We start from the raw sequence: 18,481 nt of genomic DNA, 5'->3' as shown, positions 1-18,481 counted from the left end.
CTCCTATTCCAGCTTCAAAAGAGATCTTAAAATTCATTTTCTCACAAAATTTTGGGGAAACTAAATCCCTGATCTTCTTTTTGAGTACCTCTCCTCCTCCCTCCTTAGGCTACTCCGCCTTCCCCATGACTCATCACCCCCTTTTTGATGCCTCCCTCACCTCCCTCCCCTTACTTTACCAACCCCCCACTACCTATTATGTCCTCTGAATCCTCCTTGGCGTACTGTTAAATTACTATTTATAATAACATTCTGGTTCTTGCAATTTGCTTCTCTGTTTCATCCTATATGTACTTCTACTCACTATGTATCCTAAATTACTCCCTGTATTTTTATTTTTGTTTGACTGCCTGTATTGCCCATTTTGTTTAACTGCCATGATTGTTTTTTATTGTTTACTTCCATTGCTGATGTAAAGTGCTCTGATACCCTCGGGTGGAGCTAGCACTATATAAAACTTTCCAAATAAAATAAATAAATAAATAAACTACTCCAGGCATATATTTCATTTACATAACATAGTTTTCCCCTTTTTTAACATAGGCACCCACCTTCTCTACCCACTCAACATGCCCACCCCTCTCCCCAATCAAACTGACCCAAGGCCCAATGTCCCAAAGTTCAAAATGTCCTAAGAAAGTGAAACCCACTCCCAACTCCCATGCCCACAATCTTCAACCAGCAACAACAAGTCCCTCCCACAAATGTATTTATTTTTAAATGGCTAAAAGACAGCATTCTGGATGTTGGTCCAGCGGTGGTTCTGGCTGTGCTCCATTCTGGTGAGCCAGCTCTCAACAGTGTCCAGCTGCTGCAGTATATCGTGCAGCAAGGGCCTGGTGTCAGTGTGGGAGGGGGTGGCATCAGTTGATGATGTCAGCTGACGGAGGTGCCAGAGATGGGATGGCTGGGAGGCTGGAGGCTGAGAGGGATCGGCTGCACTGGGACCCGGATGAGAGACATTTTTTTCCTCTTCTAGGACCACCAGCAGCCGGTATCCTCACTGGATATGCTTGGGCTTCTGCCACCACAGATGGACCGCTATCTTGGGCCTATTGCATCCTATGGGTCTTCCAATAGGAGCAGCTATATTAAGAAAAACAAAAAGAAAAAAGACTAATTGTAAATAATGCTCTGTGCAAACAATTATTTTATATTACTGGGCGACACAGTAGCAGTACAATGCTGGTTCCCTAGGGCAATTGGAATTTGATTTGATTATGATTAGGCGAGTCACAAGGCCTATTTTGTTTTACCCCCACATGCCTTGCCTAAAAACTAATGACTGTGTGGCAGAAAAGTATTAAGGCAGAATAACACCAGATAACAAACTGTGATTTATTGTTTTTCTCCTAAAGGCTTTTCAAGTAATTCCAACAGACACTTTGAGTGGAAAAATAAATTACCTCTCATTTATGAGTACAACATTTGAGTGCTCTATTGTCCCCACAGAAGATATCCCAGGGGCTGAAGCTCTTGGATTCTGGTTGACTATTTCACCAGCCCAATCTTGCGTGGGTTTGTTAGTGTACAGGCCCCCTGGGCCTATTGGGTCCTTTCACGAGGGGCTATATTCTGTGATTTCGGCTTTGAGTGTGCAGTTTAAGCACTGCGTACTTCTTGGCGACTTTTACATCAACATGAATATGACGGATGCAACTGATACCATCAAGCTGCTAGACACCACCAAACCTCTGGGCTTGTTACCTTATTTGGCTTCCCCTACCCACAATGAGGGGCATATGCTCGACCAGATTTTCTCTACAACTCCCATCACAGTTGCCCTCCCTCAACCTGTGCTGTGGTCTGACCAATTTTTGGTCAACTTTGCTATTCAACATAAATCAAGTCCCTCGGCTAGAGGAACTGGTTCTATCTCCCCGCCTTCGTGTGCCTTTCATAATGTTTCTTCTGATATGGTCGCGCAGTATCTGTTGTCACATCCGTGCCAGTCAATAGGCGATTTGGAACAGGATCTGGACTTCTTTCAAACATGGTTAGCGCAGTGCCTTAAGGAGCTGGCCCCTCCTCAGCGGAAGCTTAGGAACTCTCAGCGCGCCTCGGCGCCTTGGTTTACGAACGAGCTTGGCGCTCAAACTGTGATGAGCCCCTTAAGGAGGTTTACAAGCAGTGCGTTAAGGTTTACCACAAGGGTATTTTCGTGAAAAAGAGATTGTACTTTGCTAGGAGGATTGAGGAGGCCTCTAATACCAGCAAAGAAATGTTCCTGATTGTAAAAGAATTTACTTCTCCGGCCTCTATCACTCCTAAACGCTCCTTCTCGAAGTCCTGGGTCACCCAATTGGCAAGCTTCTTTGCTAATAAGATCAGCAGTATCCAGGCAACTTTCCATCCAGCTGCAGTGACAGCAAACTCCACCATGGCTCAGCCCCCCCTCCAACTTTCGCCGGGGCAGCCCTATCTTGCTAATTTTCCTCCTATTGCATCACAAGACTCGCTTGAGATTCTATCTAAGATGCGATCGGGGTCACCTTTGGACCCCTGTCCGGCCAAGCACCTTGCCAGATTGGCACATGTGATTAACCCTATGATCAATCCAATTTTGAATCACTCCCTTGAGACAGGAGTCGTGCCTTCAGCTTGGAAGGAAGCCTTGGTCCTTTCCCTTCTAAAGAACCCGTCACTAGATCCAGCCTCACATGCCAATTACCATCCCATTTCGTTGCTCCCGGTTCTGGCTAAGGTGACTGAGAAGCATGTGCAGGCAGTCTTGGCGGATTTTGTGGAATCTCATGGCATCCTCCATTATACTCAGTCTGGTTTTCGGGCCAACATGAGTACGGAGACGGCACTGCTTGAGGTGTCGGAAGCGATCAAGGAGGTCCAGGATAATGGAGGAAAGGCACTGCTGGTGTTGTTAGATCTGTCGGCGGCCTTTGAAACCGTTCCTCATGACCGTCTCTTGGCTAGACTCTTGGAGATTGGGGTAAGGGGAACGGTGTTTAGGTGGTTCGAGTCCTTTCTCTCGAACTGGCAACAGACAGTCTGGGCCCGCCGTACTCGGCTGCAGTGCCGCCATTGGAGGTGGGAGTTCCCCAGGGGTCGATTCTAAGTCCCACTCTTTTCAATATCTAAATGTCCCCGTTGGCGGCGCTGGCTGAGGCTTGCGGTGCCCAGATTGCCTCATAAGCCGATGACACCCAGCTTCTTTTCACCTGCAATAAGAACAGGGACTTTGATGGAGAGCTTATTAAGAACTGCCTGGGTGCTGTGTTCGGTTGGTTTTACTTAAACCAGCTGAAATGTAACCCAGAAAAATCTGAGGTCCTCTTCTTTGGGTGTCCACCGGACCCACGCTGGAAGCCTTGGTGACCGGTTGAAATCCTCTGACGAGACGGAGATGGCAAAGAATCTTTTTTTTTTTTTAAACCACAGATTCTGGGCCTGGTGGGCCAATGCTTCAGGATACTGAGAATGCTCAGGAAATTCCGTCCGTTCCTATCCATTGCCCACAGGAAAAGCACAGTGCAAGCCTTGGTAGGATCCAGGCTTGATTACGCCAACGTGCTCTACCTCGGCCTCCCTGATTATCTTCTCTCGCGTCTGCAGGTGGTGCAGAACGTGGCCGCTCATGCAATCTTCGGCTTTGGCCGGAGGTCTCACGTTGCGGGCCTGTTGAAATCCCTCCATTGGCTTCCGATACGGAAACGCATCGAGTTTAAGACGCTGACCATGGCATTCAAGGCACTCCACGGCTCTGGGGCAGGCTACCTAAGGAAGCGGTTGGGATTTCACGTTCCTCCTAGAGCACTTCGCTCTGCGTCCCTTTCATTGGCTACTATCCCGGCAGTCAGGCGTGCTCGCATCGGGGGTCGCTCTTTTAGATATCTTGCTGCCCGTGCCTGGAATGCACTGCCACTGTCATTAAGAAAATGCGCGACTCTATTGTCTTTTAGGATGGAGCTAAAGACGTGACTGTTTTGCAATTAACTCCCCTCTGCTGTGATGGCTGTGTTGTGTTGGGTCTGACAGCGCCGGGACACTCGGTTCGAGTAGCTGAGCGCTTAATAAAACTCTATATAACATAACATTATAGAATACAAGTTGTGTGTTGTTTTTAAATTAATAGAACCATGCTCATTGCTATCCCACAACATTTTAAAACATTTGCTTTCCAAACTAGACAACTAAAATGTATTAATTTCGAACGGGATAGTCCTGAATATGCATAGCACATTTGGCAAGATGCACATTGCTCCTTCCAAAAAGTGATAGGTGCAAATCATCCAATCTCTCAAGATCTCACTTAATATTGTCTAATATTAGTGCCATATTAATTTCCACCATCTTGTCCAGGGTTACTGTATGTTTAACGTCAAAATACACTGCATCAGCTACCACCCGAGGATAAACAAATCTTACACCGATGTGAATAAAACCTGTGTTTTGCTCTCATTCAATTTATATCTGGAGCACGCCCCACAATGCCTGACTAGAGCCTCAAACTCAGGAAATGTAGCAGATGGCTATGTCATGTGCATATGTGAGGACCATATACTCCACCTGGTTGGCAATAACAGGATTAATATTCAGACTCATCTCCAGCTTTCCTATAAAATGGTCAACGTATAATACAAATAACAATGGGGAGCAAGAGCATCCTTGCCTTGTACGCCTTGAGATTATAATACCCTCAGATTCTTGCCCGATTATTCGGATGAAAGCCCTCAGCGTCTTGTAAAGGGCCCTAATAACCCCCCAAAAAATGTTTTTGAAAGCCTTTCACTCTAGCAATGTCCACAAAAACTGCCATGACACACCGTCATACACCTTCCTAGCATCTAATAAGGCTGAGTCAAGTGTTGACCCTGATACTCGAGCCATATCGAATAGAGTGATGACTCTCTTGACATGATCCACTGTGCTTTGCACGTAATAAAGCTGTGCTGCCAGAATGAGACCAATGGAACAATACCTTTTCCCAACCTATTTGCAGATACCATTGAATAAATCTTCCCATCACGATTTATTGGGGAATTTGGTCTATATGACTCTGGCCGCATAGCTGGTTTACCTTTCTTTTTAAACGTGATAGTCTCCCAGGAAACTGGAATTATCCCAGATTGTGCCTGAGGGAAGGTCTGTAACATATCTTGTTGTATCTCTTCTTAAAAGAGTCTAAAAAATTCCCCTGGTAAATTATTAGGACCCATGCTACCCTCATTGCCAAAGAATGCATTGTCTTATATACCTCCTCCAAAGTTAATGGAGCTTCTAAAATGGCTTTTTCTCCCTTGCTTAGATTGATTGTATCTAAACCCATAAAAAACGTCCAAAGCCATCCTCCGGGGATTCTGCCTCTTCAGTATATAAGCCTTCATATAACTCCCTAAAATTCCTGAGGATACAGGTCACCAACTCAAACAACTGCCCTGTCTGATACTCTATAGCGGATATCTTAATTTCAACCTCCTTCTACCTGATTCATTTGGCCAGGAGCAGGTCAGTGTTTTTGCCAAACTCGTAACATTCCGACCTATATTGATATATTTAGCTTCCACCTCAAAGCCAAAATGCTGACTAATTTTAGATTATAAAATCACTATCTCCAGCTTGGATTCCTGAAAATCAGCACCCCTTACAACCCTCTGGGTAGGTTCACCTTCTGCTAAGGACAATTGGTGTTACAGCATCTGAATTTCACTCTGCTTCAGTTTTCGATGCTGAAGAGAAAAGCTGAGGGTCGCCCCCTGACTCATGCCTTTAGAGCATCCCATACCATACCAACTTAGGCCCTCCCTCATTACTCCCTAGAAACTCTTGGATCCATTTAGTCATATGATTCCTATAGGATGCATCCAGCAAAAGCTTCTTATCAAAAGTCAAAGATCTCCTGTTTCTCGTGATGTCTGCAGTCGGGATTTCCAATACAAGGAGATATGAACTGTTATAGGCCTTGGAAAAATCTCTATCCCAGCCTGTGAGAGCAATGGAAACAAAATGTAGTCCAACCAGACTAGTTTATTGTGCGGGGTTGAGTAAAATGTGCTGGTACATTATTTACTACCTGTCATTTCTGCCCCGTGGGGATAGTTCCCTTTTTTAAATTATTTTAAATGGCCAGGAACCAATATACAATAATACTTTACAATTCATAATTCAATTTAATTAATTCCATACAAATTATAGATTGCGCCTTATAAAACCTTACAAATACATAATACATGATTTACTGTGGTTATCTAAAGCTGATGGAATCGCTTGACATTTGTAGAAATTCGCACAACATTAAGATCCATTAAAAGGCAAAATACTAAAAAGATATGAACATTTTACAGAGGAAAAATATATACAACAGGTTGTCGATTCTGGGATGCCGCCGAATATTGTGGACTCCATTACATAGCAAATTTCAGATCCTGTACCAGTTCCACCTAAGCATCTATCCCACTCCCTCCCTACCGCTAGTGGCTGAGCGCTGAATATTATCTCTCCACCTCGCTAAGGGTTCCCAGATTGTCAGGCCCAACTTCCTCACCTCCCTTCCTCGACTCATGTAGAGTGTAGACTCCTGGTTATGAACCCCTAGGAAGCGAGCTAACCACATTTGAAAGCTGGGAGGTTCGACATCCTGCCACCCCGATGCTAAGAGTATCCTGAGGACTGCTGCACATAAAAATACGAAATATTCTTCCTCCTTTCCTAAACCCAAACAATTATTGTGACCCAGTAACATCAGGGTAGGGGATAGGTTGATCTTGTGCCCTAGCAGCCCCACCCAAAACACTACCATCTCTTTTTTAATTGATCGTAACCTCTCGCAGTCATGGAACATGTGGATCAAGGTGGCTGGACCTTCGCCGCACATGGGCACTTATCATCCTCTCTTTTACCCCACTTGAACAATTTGGCGGGAGTAAAATAGACGTTAAATAAGGTTATAAATGTTGTGCTTTTAAGTTGGTAGAGCGAAAGATTTTGTCTGCTAATTGCAGCGCCTTGTACACATCAGCATCTGGATTATTTCATTTTAATGCCCACACGGATTTGGTTTTCTCCAAATCATCCTGTATGCTTTGTAACAAGGTACCATAGATGTTCTTGATCCTTCTTCCACTCCCGGCAATTTGCTCTACTAGATTAATTTTACCCCCGGGGAGTACCACTGGCCTACGACCTGCTAGGTTCTTCTGGATTTGTACATATTTAAAACCCTGACCAGCTGGGATCCCATACTTCTGTTGTATAGAGCCAAATGGGAGTATCTGGTCTCCTCCAAATATATCACCTATCGTTCTTATGCCACATTGTTCCCATACCCTGCCCATCATATCGTAGAATGCATGTGGTAAGGCATCTGATCGCCACAGTGGTGTATAATAGTTTCTTTTCGGAATTAGCGTCGCTTTTTGTACTTTCTTCCATACCTCCCAGGCACTAAACATTACCTTCAACCGCACCTTCTTATAGTAGCAGTGATCTATTTCACGCAGCAGCAACCCTCTGGCCTCTCTACCCAACATAAGCTGAAAGATCGACGGGAGGGTATCAACACCTACCTCCTTGTCAGCTTCCCTACTCACTGGGAGAAGTAATACCGCCATCTGGCACAGTAGGCATGCCCATTGATAAAATCTAATATTCAGAAGCGCCAACCCTCCCCTTGCCTGAGGGAGAGACAGATACTTCAAAGAGCGCCTAACTTTCCCATACTGCCATATGAAATTTGTAAATGTGGCCTCAATTGTTTTCATAGTATATTCATCAATCAAGAGAGGGATAGACCAAAACAAGTACAACATTTTAGGCAGAATGGTAATTTTTAGAACATTTCCCCTCCCAATAATAGATAGATGCATACCATTAATCCTTTTCAAATCTGCGGAGATTGTCTTTACCACAGTGTCAAAATTAATCTTTATTATTGTATTCACTACTGAGCAAATACGCACCCCAAGACAGACAGCGCTCTCCGTACGCCTAGGCTTATTCATATTGATGTTATCTGTGCATACTATCAGAGTCTTACTTTCATTCAGCCGATATCCCGATTTCTGTCCAATTTCCCTGGCAATCAGTGTAGCTGCGCTGATAGCGCTAATCGGGTCCGTAGTTAGGATGGCCAGATCATCTGCATAGAATAGCAATTTAGTCTCAAAGCCATTGGGGTTGATAGGCTTGATGTCTTGACAACCCAGCAGTCTTTCTACCAGAGGATCTATATATAGGGCAAACAATATTGGTGAGCAGGGACACCTCTGTCTCGTTCCTCTGGAAATATGGATATTATCTGAACTATCACCCATCAGTTGTATTTTGCCTTTGGTCCGAGTACATTGCTTTTAATGCCTTGATAATTCTGGGCCCAATCCCTTTTTGCTCCAATATACCCCATAGATATGTCCACGCCACACGATCAAAGGCTTTTTCCGCGTCGAGGAGGATTATGGCCATCCTGTTCCCCGTGGCAGCCTGTATATCGAACAGCTTGATGGTCCACCTTATATGTTCGGTCCTCCCGTGACCTGGGATAAACCCATGCTGCCAGGGTGAGACCAGACTGCCAATGACCCTCCCCAACCTCTTAGCTAACAATTTTGAATATAATTTGGTATCCATATTTATAAGGGATATTGGTCTGTAAGATACGGGGTTTTCTGTTGGTTTGCCTTTTTTATGGAACACTATGATGTTTGTTTCTTTCCAAGTTTCTGGTATAATACCATTATGTTGTATTCCGGTAAATAAATCTAACAATATAGGGGCAATTACGGTTTGAATACACCTATATACTTCCACGGGGATATATCAGGGCCCACTGCCTTCCCTGCTGGTAGTTCCTGTAAAGCTTTGATTACTTCCTCTAATGAGAAGTCCCTCTCAAGTTCCTCTTTTTTCTAGCTATCTAACTGGGGGCCTAATCCCTTCTCCTCCAGCCTGGGCAGTTCTGTGTAATACTCTTCTTGATATAGCAGCTGATAATATTCCTTGAAAACCCTGAGTATATCATTGGGCTCTGTATATACTTGCCGGATATCTGTAATTCGGTTTCTGACACTTTCCCGCCTGATTCGGAGAGTTAAAAGTTTCCCTGCTTGCTCCCCTGTTTCATAGTATTTACCCAGGTGTGCTTGGTATTTATCTGCTGCTTTCTGTGCTAACCATTTATTTAGCTCAGATTTTATGGCCAAGATCCTATGCTGTGTCTCGACCGTCTCTTCCCCCTGGGATATAGCTGTCGTATGTTGTTCTTCTGCATTTATTAATTCTCTTAATAACCTAATATTTTCTATCCAGCCCCCTTTTCTTAGCCTAACAATAAAGCTAATCGTTTCCCCTCTAAAGGCAGCTTTGAATGCATCCCATACTGAGTTTCGGCTGGCACTACATCGGTTAATATTTAGAAAATCCTGGGCCCATTTCTTCAAGTGCTCTATATATGCCTTATTGACCAGTATCTTCCTATCAAAAGTCCATTTAGAGTAAATCTTTTTGGGGGTATCAACCTCAATATGTAATACTAATGGATTATGATCAGAGATTTCTTTAGGGAGTTTGTCAACCACTACTTTACTAATTAATGTAGCTGATGTTAAAAAATAAGCAAGTTTTGTATATTTTTTGTGTGGGCAGGAGAAGTAAGGATAACCTGTCTTTTTTGGTTCCTTATTTCCCCTAACGTCTATCAGCCCATGGCTAGCAATAAGGGATATCAGGGCTCGGTATACTTTGGGCTTCCGCCCCATATAGCTATTCTTATTACATAAATCAGCAGCTACATTAAAATCAACGCATACAATCAGCGGACTAGGCCATGTCTGCTTCCAAATGTTCAAAAATGTTGGGATCGTCTTGATTTGAACCATATATTGTACATATAGTAAATCCAATTCCTAGTTCCACCACCGCCCACCGGCCTAAGGCATCTATTATTTTGTGCTTTTGTGCTCAGATCCTCAGTGATTGCCAAATCATGCCAGACATGTCTAACATCCCTGTTTGTTATTGTTGCCTTTATCTGCACTGTGAAACACAGATGCCAGATAGACTAGGGGCACATATGTGCGGACAAATGCTGCCATGTACACTTGCTACACTACCAGTAAAGCATATTTGCCTAGATAATAGCAATAGATATTGCGCTGTTGACTTCACAACACTACACTCATTACAGGTATATGGTGCAACAACAACACACAGAATCAATTTTTGTAGCTGCACCATCAGGTTAAAGCATCATTTCTCATGTTGAAGTATGGACCCAATGGGTGACATTATACAGAATATCTGTGTGCAAACATTTAAAGGGGCATACTTTCAGAAGAATGGCGGAGCGCAGTGTCATGGCAAAATTCATGATGATGCGCTCCATCATGTGGAAAAGGCATGGAAGCAAGGAATGGGAATTAATACAGGGCACCCCTGCATTTTCCCAAGCACTGATGCCATATTGAGCTGTCCAGCAACAACGACGGCACAATTGCACCATAGTGCAAGGATGCCTGTGTTGGCACTAGGCAACTAAATATGGCACCAGTGCTTGGGAAAACGCAAGGGTTCCTCATAGCATAGTACATATGAGGCATCCATGCATTCAGAAAATGATGTGGTGCAGTGCCGCAGATTTTGCAGCAACTCAGTGCTACAATATCTTCTAATGAATATGCCTCATTGTGGTTGAGGTAATAACTATTTTCTGCACACACAATGTGGGATAAACACTCTACAGTACCAGTCTTCACAAACACTCATTTGGGGATCAAACATACAGGGATTAAGGCACTCGCCAGTCGTGTGAGGGTCTTTGAGGTCATCAATGTCCCTGTGCGTGAACAATGGGTGTCCAGGTGTAAAACAGGAAATATGATTAATGATGTTTAATCATGTGGTGCATGTATCATATGTCATATCAATTTATCTAAATACAACATCTAGTAATTTAAACCATGTGTAGGTTCATGTTGCATAAATGAAGGGGTGTGAAATAACTGATTCACACACAACACATGTTCAATGCGGAATTGTGTTTTCCAAGACACTCTGGAGTCAATAGGTGCTCTTGTGAGCACAAGTTAAGAGTGACAGTCACATCAAACATTGCTGAAACACCTATTGACCGCTGTGTGTCAGAAGACACCTAACATACATCACTTGTATGCCAAAACTGCAAGTTGTTGCTGTTTTCCATCTCACCAGCACATCAGACTCTGACCACCTACCACTTTGCTAAGCTCGCGCTGCACTAGCGCTGTGTTTTTATAACTTCCCAGTTCTGTATTTGGGTTCGTATTTTTATTTGCACTTACCCTTGCTTTTAACTTGCTGCTCTTAGCTGCTTCTAGCGCGCGCCTTCTGGCCCCTTACTGCATTTAAAAAAAGCGCACTCTGTGCCTCCAAGCACCACCACTTTGGTGGGTCCGGGTTCTGGGGATCTATTCCGGGCGCCATTTTGGTTTGGTGCACTTCATCCGGCGGCGGCCGCCATCTTTGAGCGGACTCGCGCGCTTAGGGTGACGGGAGAGCCTACTTAAAGTCGCTCCCTCACGCGCAGCGTGACGCGCAGGCGGACGCCCTCGCTTAGCCTGAGTCGTGCCGGAGTCCTGCCCGTCTGCGTCCCGGAGGCGTCGGGGCGGCGGGGGACGCCGGTCCGGCGACATTCTGGTGGCGATGATTTGTTACTCCTCTGCGATGCTGCGGGATATGCGGAGCCACTCTAGCTCCTGCCGTTCCGTTTTTCTGGGGCGATTGAAGGGTAAACGACGTTGCCCGGGTTGTGGCTGGACACCTTCCTGGACTCGTGCCACTGTCCCTCGTCCAGCAACAGCTGGCGTACAGCATCTCTGCTTGTTGCTGAACACGAGGTCGGTAGGTTGCCATGCCCTGCATATTTACGACCTTCTTGTTAGGGAAAATCCCCTATGTCTGCTACTGACCGAAACTTGGTTGGGAGAGGCTTCCAACCCGGATGTCTTCTCAGCCATTCCTTCGGCGTACAATATCTTTCGGCAGGATAGAGGGAAGGGAAGAGGTGGGGGAGTGGCGGTAGTGGTGAAAAAGAGCGTTTCTTGCTCAGTGCTTCCCCTGAACTCCATTGGGAGCACTGAGTCGCTCGCCTTCACGCTCAGACTGTCCCCGGGCCAGGCTCTGAAGATGCTGCTGGTTTATAGACCACCAGGCCCTGTGGGTTCCTTCCTGGAAGATCTGCAGACAGCTGTCTCTGAGTTGGTGCTGACCTCACAGCATTGCGTCGTGGCTGGTGATTTCAACTTCCACCTTGACGTAGCGGACGACCCGGATGCGGCCAAATTGTTGGATATTACATCTCCGCTGGGTCTTATACCGTTCGTGTCAGGGCCAACACATGAGAAGGGGCATACCCTGGATCAGGTGTTTTCGTCTGTCCCTCTTATGGAGGTTGACACCCTGCCGGTGCTCTGGACCGATCACAGGCTGATCAGATTTTCGATGCTGGAGAATGCGCGGCTGGATAACAGCACATCTGCCTTGTCTAGACCAACCTCGAGAGCGCTGTACAGAGTGACACCTGATATGCTGGAACAGGCGCTTCTAGATCACCCTTGCCATCTTTCGGGCGATCTGGAAAGCGACACGGAGGCTTTACAGCTATGGCTCATTGATAGGCTGGATGATCTGGCCCCTAAGGGAGCCCCCCGGTCCACGGCGGCACGGCAATCTGCACCGTGGTTTACAGAGGCGCTTCGTGTGGCTCGTAGCCAATGCAAGGTGGCCGAGAGGGCCTGGCGCCTTCTGTATGATGGGGAGGCTAAACTCGCCTATAAGGCGGTGGTGAAGGCCTACCATCGGGACATCCTGGGAGCTAAGAGGGACTATTTGGCTAGGAGGATCGAGGCTTCTGCGAACTCCTGTAAGGAGATCTTCACTATTGTGAAGGAGTTCACGACCCCTAGCTCCCAATCGCCCCCTTTAGTCTCTTCGGATGCGTGGGCATGTGATCTTGCCGGTTTCTTTACTAATAAGATCAGGGCGATTCAGGCCTCCTTTGTGGAAGGACCGGAGGATGGAAGCGGCGTCACCGGGGCGGGCTGCGGACTTCCGCATACACCTGCGGCGGTGCTGTCTGATTTCCCTGCTGTATCCAGCGATGGGTCCAGGCAGCTGCTGGCCAATCTGAAATCTGGCTCGCCACTTGACCCCTGCCCCGCCAAATTCCTGGCTGGGATGGCGGCGGTGGTGAACCCGCTAGTCAATCCCATCCTCAATGCCTCCTTGAGGGAGGGGAGGGTCCCTAGCTCTTGGAAAAGAGCGATGGTGATCCCCCTCCTAAAGAAACCGGGTCTCGACGCCGAGGTTCTGGCCAATTATAGGCCAATTTCACTTCTTCCGGCCCTCGTGAAGATCACGGAAAAACACGTCCACGGTGTCCTGTCGAGCTTTCTGGAAGCTAACAATCTGCTCCACCCATCTCAATCCGGTTTCCGCCCTAATTTTAGTACGGAAACTGCCTTGCTAGAAGTTACTGAGATCATCAGGGAGACTCTGGATGTCGGCGGGAGGGCCATGTTGGTCATGTTAGACCTATCGGCGGCCTTCGACACCGTCCCCCATAGGGCGCTCCTAGCGAGGCTTTACGACATCGGCCTTAGGGGGACGGCGCTCAGGTGGTTCACATCCTTCCTTGAAGGCCGCCGCCAGACGGTCTGGGTTTCCCAGAGCTCTGCCGAGATGCCACCACTGGGAGTTGGGGTTCCACAGGGTTCTGTGTTGAGCCCCACGCTGTTTAACATCTTTATGTCCCCTTTGGCGGCCTTGGTGGAAGCATATGGGGCCCAGATCGTCTCCTACGCCGACGACACGCAACTCCTCTTCACATGCGAGAAAGACCAGGAGTTTGATGGAGGGAGAATTCGGGACTGCCTTGCTCTGGTCTTTGACTGGTTCCAACGGAGCAGTCTAAGGGCCAACTCAAGCAAGTCCGAGGTTCTATTCTTTGGTTGCGTAGCCGATCCGGAGTGGCAGCATTGGTGGCCGTCTGACATGAGCCCTCCTGCACAGTCTTCCTTGGTAGCAAAAAATCTGGGTGTCAAGCTAGACAACCAGCTGTCGCTGAGAACTCACATTCTGGGTCTGGCTGGCACCTGCTATGGAATTCTGAAAATGCTCCGCAAATTCCTGCCCCTGCTGTCTGAGGAGCACAGGCGGATTACTGTGCAGGCTCTCGTTGGCTCAAGGCTTGACTACGCCAATGCCCTTTTTCTCGGCCTCCCTGACTACCTAGTCCAGCGCCTACAGGTGGTACAGAATTCGGCCGCCCGGGCTATTTTTGGCCTGCGTAGACGAGCCCGAGCCTCCGGGCTGTTAGAGGCGCTACACTGGCTGCCCATCCGGAAGCGGATCCAGTTCAAGTCCCTGACCCTGATGCACAAAGCCCTGTATGGACCTGGGGCCGAATACCTGCGGCGGAGACTCGCCTTCTATCGACCAGTCTGCTCATTGCGTTCAGAATCCCTTTATAAAGCGGTGGTCCCGCGGGTGAGGAAGGCTCGCGCGGGAGGGCGCTCTTTCAGCTGCAAAGCTCCTCAGCTGTGGAATTCGCTCCCTCTCACGCTTCGCAGCACTGCCAATTTGTTCCAGTTCAGGAAGAGCCTGAAGACTTGGCTTTTTAATCTTTAGGCTGTTCTCACCGTTTTCTGTTTAGATCTTTTCTTATTCTTGCTGTGTTGTGTTATTTTTATCTTGAGTTGCAGTGGAAAGCGCCGGGACACTCTTTTCGAGTAGCCGTGCGCTATACAAAAGCGTTATAACATAACATAACATAACATAACATCAGTCTGCCATTGTATTGACATTCTAGGATGCATGTAAGCATTCACCCTCTTGCCAATGGTGAAACTCTTTTATGGTTGCTCGGGTGGCAATGCATTTTGTTCATTAATTACAAGAAGGTGCAGTGCGACTTAGCGTGGCTTGGACCACCTTGTAAATATGGCCGTTACCACTGCAGTACACTACAGCAAACGAGCAGGCAGTACATTTTGGGGTTGCCATACAAACACAAGACCTATTTCTTTAGACGCTGGCCCAGATTAAGAAGCCTGTGGCAAACCCAAATCTAACAACTCCAAGAAGAAGTTGTTATTTTGGACCTACAAGGGCTTATATTTACATTTCTGCATATAATGTGATCTTCCTAAGTGTACATCATTCTTTAGCACACATAGAACATGAATTCACAGTGAGAAGGTGTTTTGTGCAGTAAGGTGTCCCTGCCTGCAGATCAACAATCGTTGGAAAATGATGAGTCACATTTTCTGTGTGTGTGGCATAAAATAGCAAACATAGGGCGAGATGTAGGTAATGAAAATGTACAGATTCTAAAATACCGAATTTTACCGGTTCGGTATTTTAGAATCGGTAAATGCAATGTAGATTAAAATTCGGTAAGTATTACCGAATCGGTACGATTCCGTATTTACAGAATCGGTATTTACCGATTTGGTAATTCCCAATGTGAATTACCGAATCGGCAAATACCGATTCGGTAAATTAGGGAAACATTCAAGGGTGGCAGGGTGTCACATTGACACCCTGTTGCACCCCTGAAAAGGGATTGTGTGCACATGTTAAACAACAAGAAGAAATGCCAATACTGATATCTTCCTTTTGGACCAAAGTCTATCACAAATGCACAGACCACTGTTGAATGCATCCGGGTGCTATTTGATAGCTGTTTATTTAGAAAATAGTAAATCATTTAAAATTCAGACAAAATTACAAAAAAATTATTACATACAAACAATGGAAATGGACACTAAAAAGTCAACACAAATCACAGATACCTTCATTCATCACAAGTCAACCATTTCACAATCATACCTAACACACTCATTCTACAATGTACTCAATCAAGTGGGGAAAGGAATACACCAATTGAGGAGTACTAGGTCTGCCAACGAAAAATATTTACATCATCAATTGTTTTACAAAACACCATGTCCAATTATATTAAACAATTGAATTCATTCAAAGATAAAACAAGGTTAGGTGTATCGTTGCCTTAAAGAATTGCAAAGAAATGAATTAGCAAAAGAGCAACTTAGCAGACCAGATGGTCTATGCGTTTCGAATCCATTTTCATACAAGGTTGACAAGATTCAATCATTTTTACTGGTAAGCTGAAGTGACTTCTTGGTGTAGCAGCGCTCTTAGTTTATTGATTTAAGATTGGTCAGAGACACAGCTTCTGTTTCTTTTTCTTTTATAGATTTTGGTTGGTCCTGAGGAGAATTCCAAGAGTAAAAGGGATTCGAAACGCGTAGACCATCTGGTCTGCTAAGTTGCTCTTTTGCTAAATAATTTCTTTGCAATTTTTTGTGGCAACGATGTGGCAAAGCTTTATCAGGCTTAGCATTACTGATCAGAGCCAGACCCTCTTTTGTTATTAGTGTGTGCACATGTGGCACACATACATGCCCTAAGGGCATGTATGTCTGCCACTGTTGAAAATGCACAGATTTGCATTTTCAAAGGTATTTGTTATTTACCACCAACTAATAGTTGGTGGTAAATAACGAATCCTTAAATGTAAAAAGCACTCACTTGAGTGCTCTCTACATTAAGTTTTAAGAATTCGGTAATTTACCGATTCCTTAAATTACCGATTCGGTAAATTACCGAATCCTACTATTTGGCCACCTACATCTGAAAAGCCTAATTCCGGTCGGTAACGGCCTAAATTCAGTAATTTTCGCCGTTACTGACTGAAATTAGGCTTCCTACATCTGGCCCATAGAGTTTACAAATCCCCATTACTGATTGTTCATGTGCAGGAAAGGTTACCTTCCTGCACAAAAATAAGCTTTCCCTGCAATGCAGGAGGCCTTGCACAATGTTGCAAGAGTGCCTGTGATGGCGCTAGGCAGCAAAATTTTAACGGCAGTGCTAGGGGCAATGCTAGGGTGTGCCTCATGTTCCTAAATTCGACGCATCCATGGATTTATATGAACTGTCAGAGTGCAGCATTAGCAATTGAGGCTTAATTGTGCACTCCAACAGTTGCCTTATACATATGCCCCATGGAGTTTTCAGGCTGTTTCTGACCTAAAATATCAATATTAAATAAAATATTTAACTTTACACCCAGTAGTCAGACACCCAAATAGTACACTTTGACTACACAGATTCAGCACACTCTGATAAAACACAACCTCACAGCTCAAAGCACACTAACAGTGTGAGTAAAAAGTTAAAGTTTACAGCACAATTCCTGGGGACAGGATGCTTGTTGACATCACTTCCTATGCATTTGCAGCATGTTTTTTGTGCTTGCATGAAATGTTTTGCCACTAAGGGTTTAGAATAGAATTCTGTTTCACAACTCATGTACTTTGCGAGCTTTTTGTTTTGCGGCTATGAGTAACTTCACGCTAACATGTAAAGAAGGAAAACATGTAATGCTAAGTGGTATGTAACCTGTACTTGTACCATTTTATTTAGCTGTTGAATGCCCAGCAACAATCCAGCGGCACTCCACGAACTCAACCCAGGCAGCAACAACAACTGCAAGCTAGCATAACCAGCCAACACCCACGGACCATTCAGCTGTCACCGTTGCCTGCACATCTGCAGCATTGCCAGGACCACAGATCCAGCACAACCGACCCGCAAGAACGCAACCAAACCGAAGATCCCTGCAATGCATCCTTCTCAACGTCCGAACCCTCCACAAACACGCCACCGAAATCTGGGACCTCCTCGACAGTACCACCCTGGATGTAGCATTCTTCAACGAAACCTGGACCAATAGCACCTTGGGACCGGACATAACCATCGCCATTCCCCAAGGATACAAGATCTCCCTGAAGGACCACCCCACCCACCCTGGATGAGGAATCACCATCATTCACAAATCCACCCTTTGGCTGAGCACACTCCCTGAAGAGCACACAGACCTGATGGAACACCTACATTTCAAGACACAGGCCAGCCCTACCACCACCCTCCGAGGAACTCTCATCCACTGACACCCCGGAGCCTGCGGACCATTCACCAACATCTCCCAGCAAGCCATCGCATCCACCAACTACACTCTGCTGGGTGACCTCATTTTCCACCTCAACAACCAACTAGACCCCAACACCACATCCTTCCTGGACAACCTCCACAACATTGGACTCTGCTAGATCTTGACCGAATCCACGCATGCAGCAGGACACACCCTCGACCCCCTTTTTCCTACAGGAAACTCTATCACTTTCATCCACACCACCGAACTCCCATGGACAGACCATCGATGAATCCACTTCACCTTCAGAATACCCACCATCCACAGATACCGGCACCTGCTCCCATGAAGAAACTGGACCAAAATCACTGATAACTAGCTCACCTCCTTATTCGGCAACTCTACCCCAACCATCACTGAAGACGATGACCCCAACACCGCAGCCTGAACTCTGCACAGATGGATCTCTGACAGCGCCAATCCCATAGCACCCCTCAAGAAGAACAACAACACACACACCAAGAAATCCAGATGGTT

At 45.9% G+C, this 18,481-nt stretch overlaps 1 long non-coding RNA gene across 2 annotated transcripts in view; it reads right to left on the bottom strand.

The window, feature by feature from the left end:
• Positions 1–694: 694 nt before the first annotated feature.
• Positions 695–18,481, bottom strand: part of LOC144824870 (uncharacterized) — a 261,419-nt gene continuing 243,632 nt past the window's right edge. For both annotated transcript variants that reach the window (XR_013609158.1, XR_013609157.1), the window contains one exon: positions 695–1,086. This is a non-coding gene — a long non-coding RNA (uncharacterized LOC144824870). The remainder of the gene's footprint in view (positions 1,087–18,481) is intronic.

The sequence above is a fragment of the Lissotriton helveticus genome, chromosome 3_1 (genome assembly GCF_964261635.1).
Source record: "Lissotriton helveticus chromosome 3_1, aLisHel1.1, whole genome shotgun sequence".
Taxonomy (NCBI): domain Eukaryota; kingdom Metazoa; phylum Chordata; class Amphibia; order Caudata; family Salamandridae; genus Lissotriton; species Lissotriton helveticus.
Note: the sequence above shows the minus strand (reverse complement) of the source record. Positions and strands in the feature narration are given on the sequence as shown.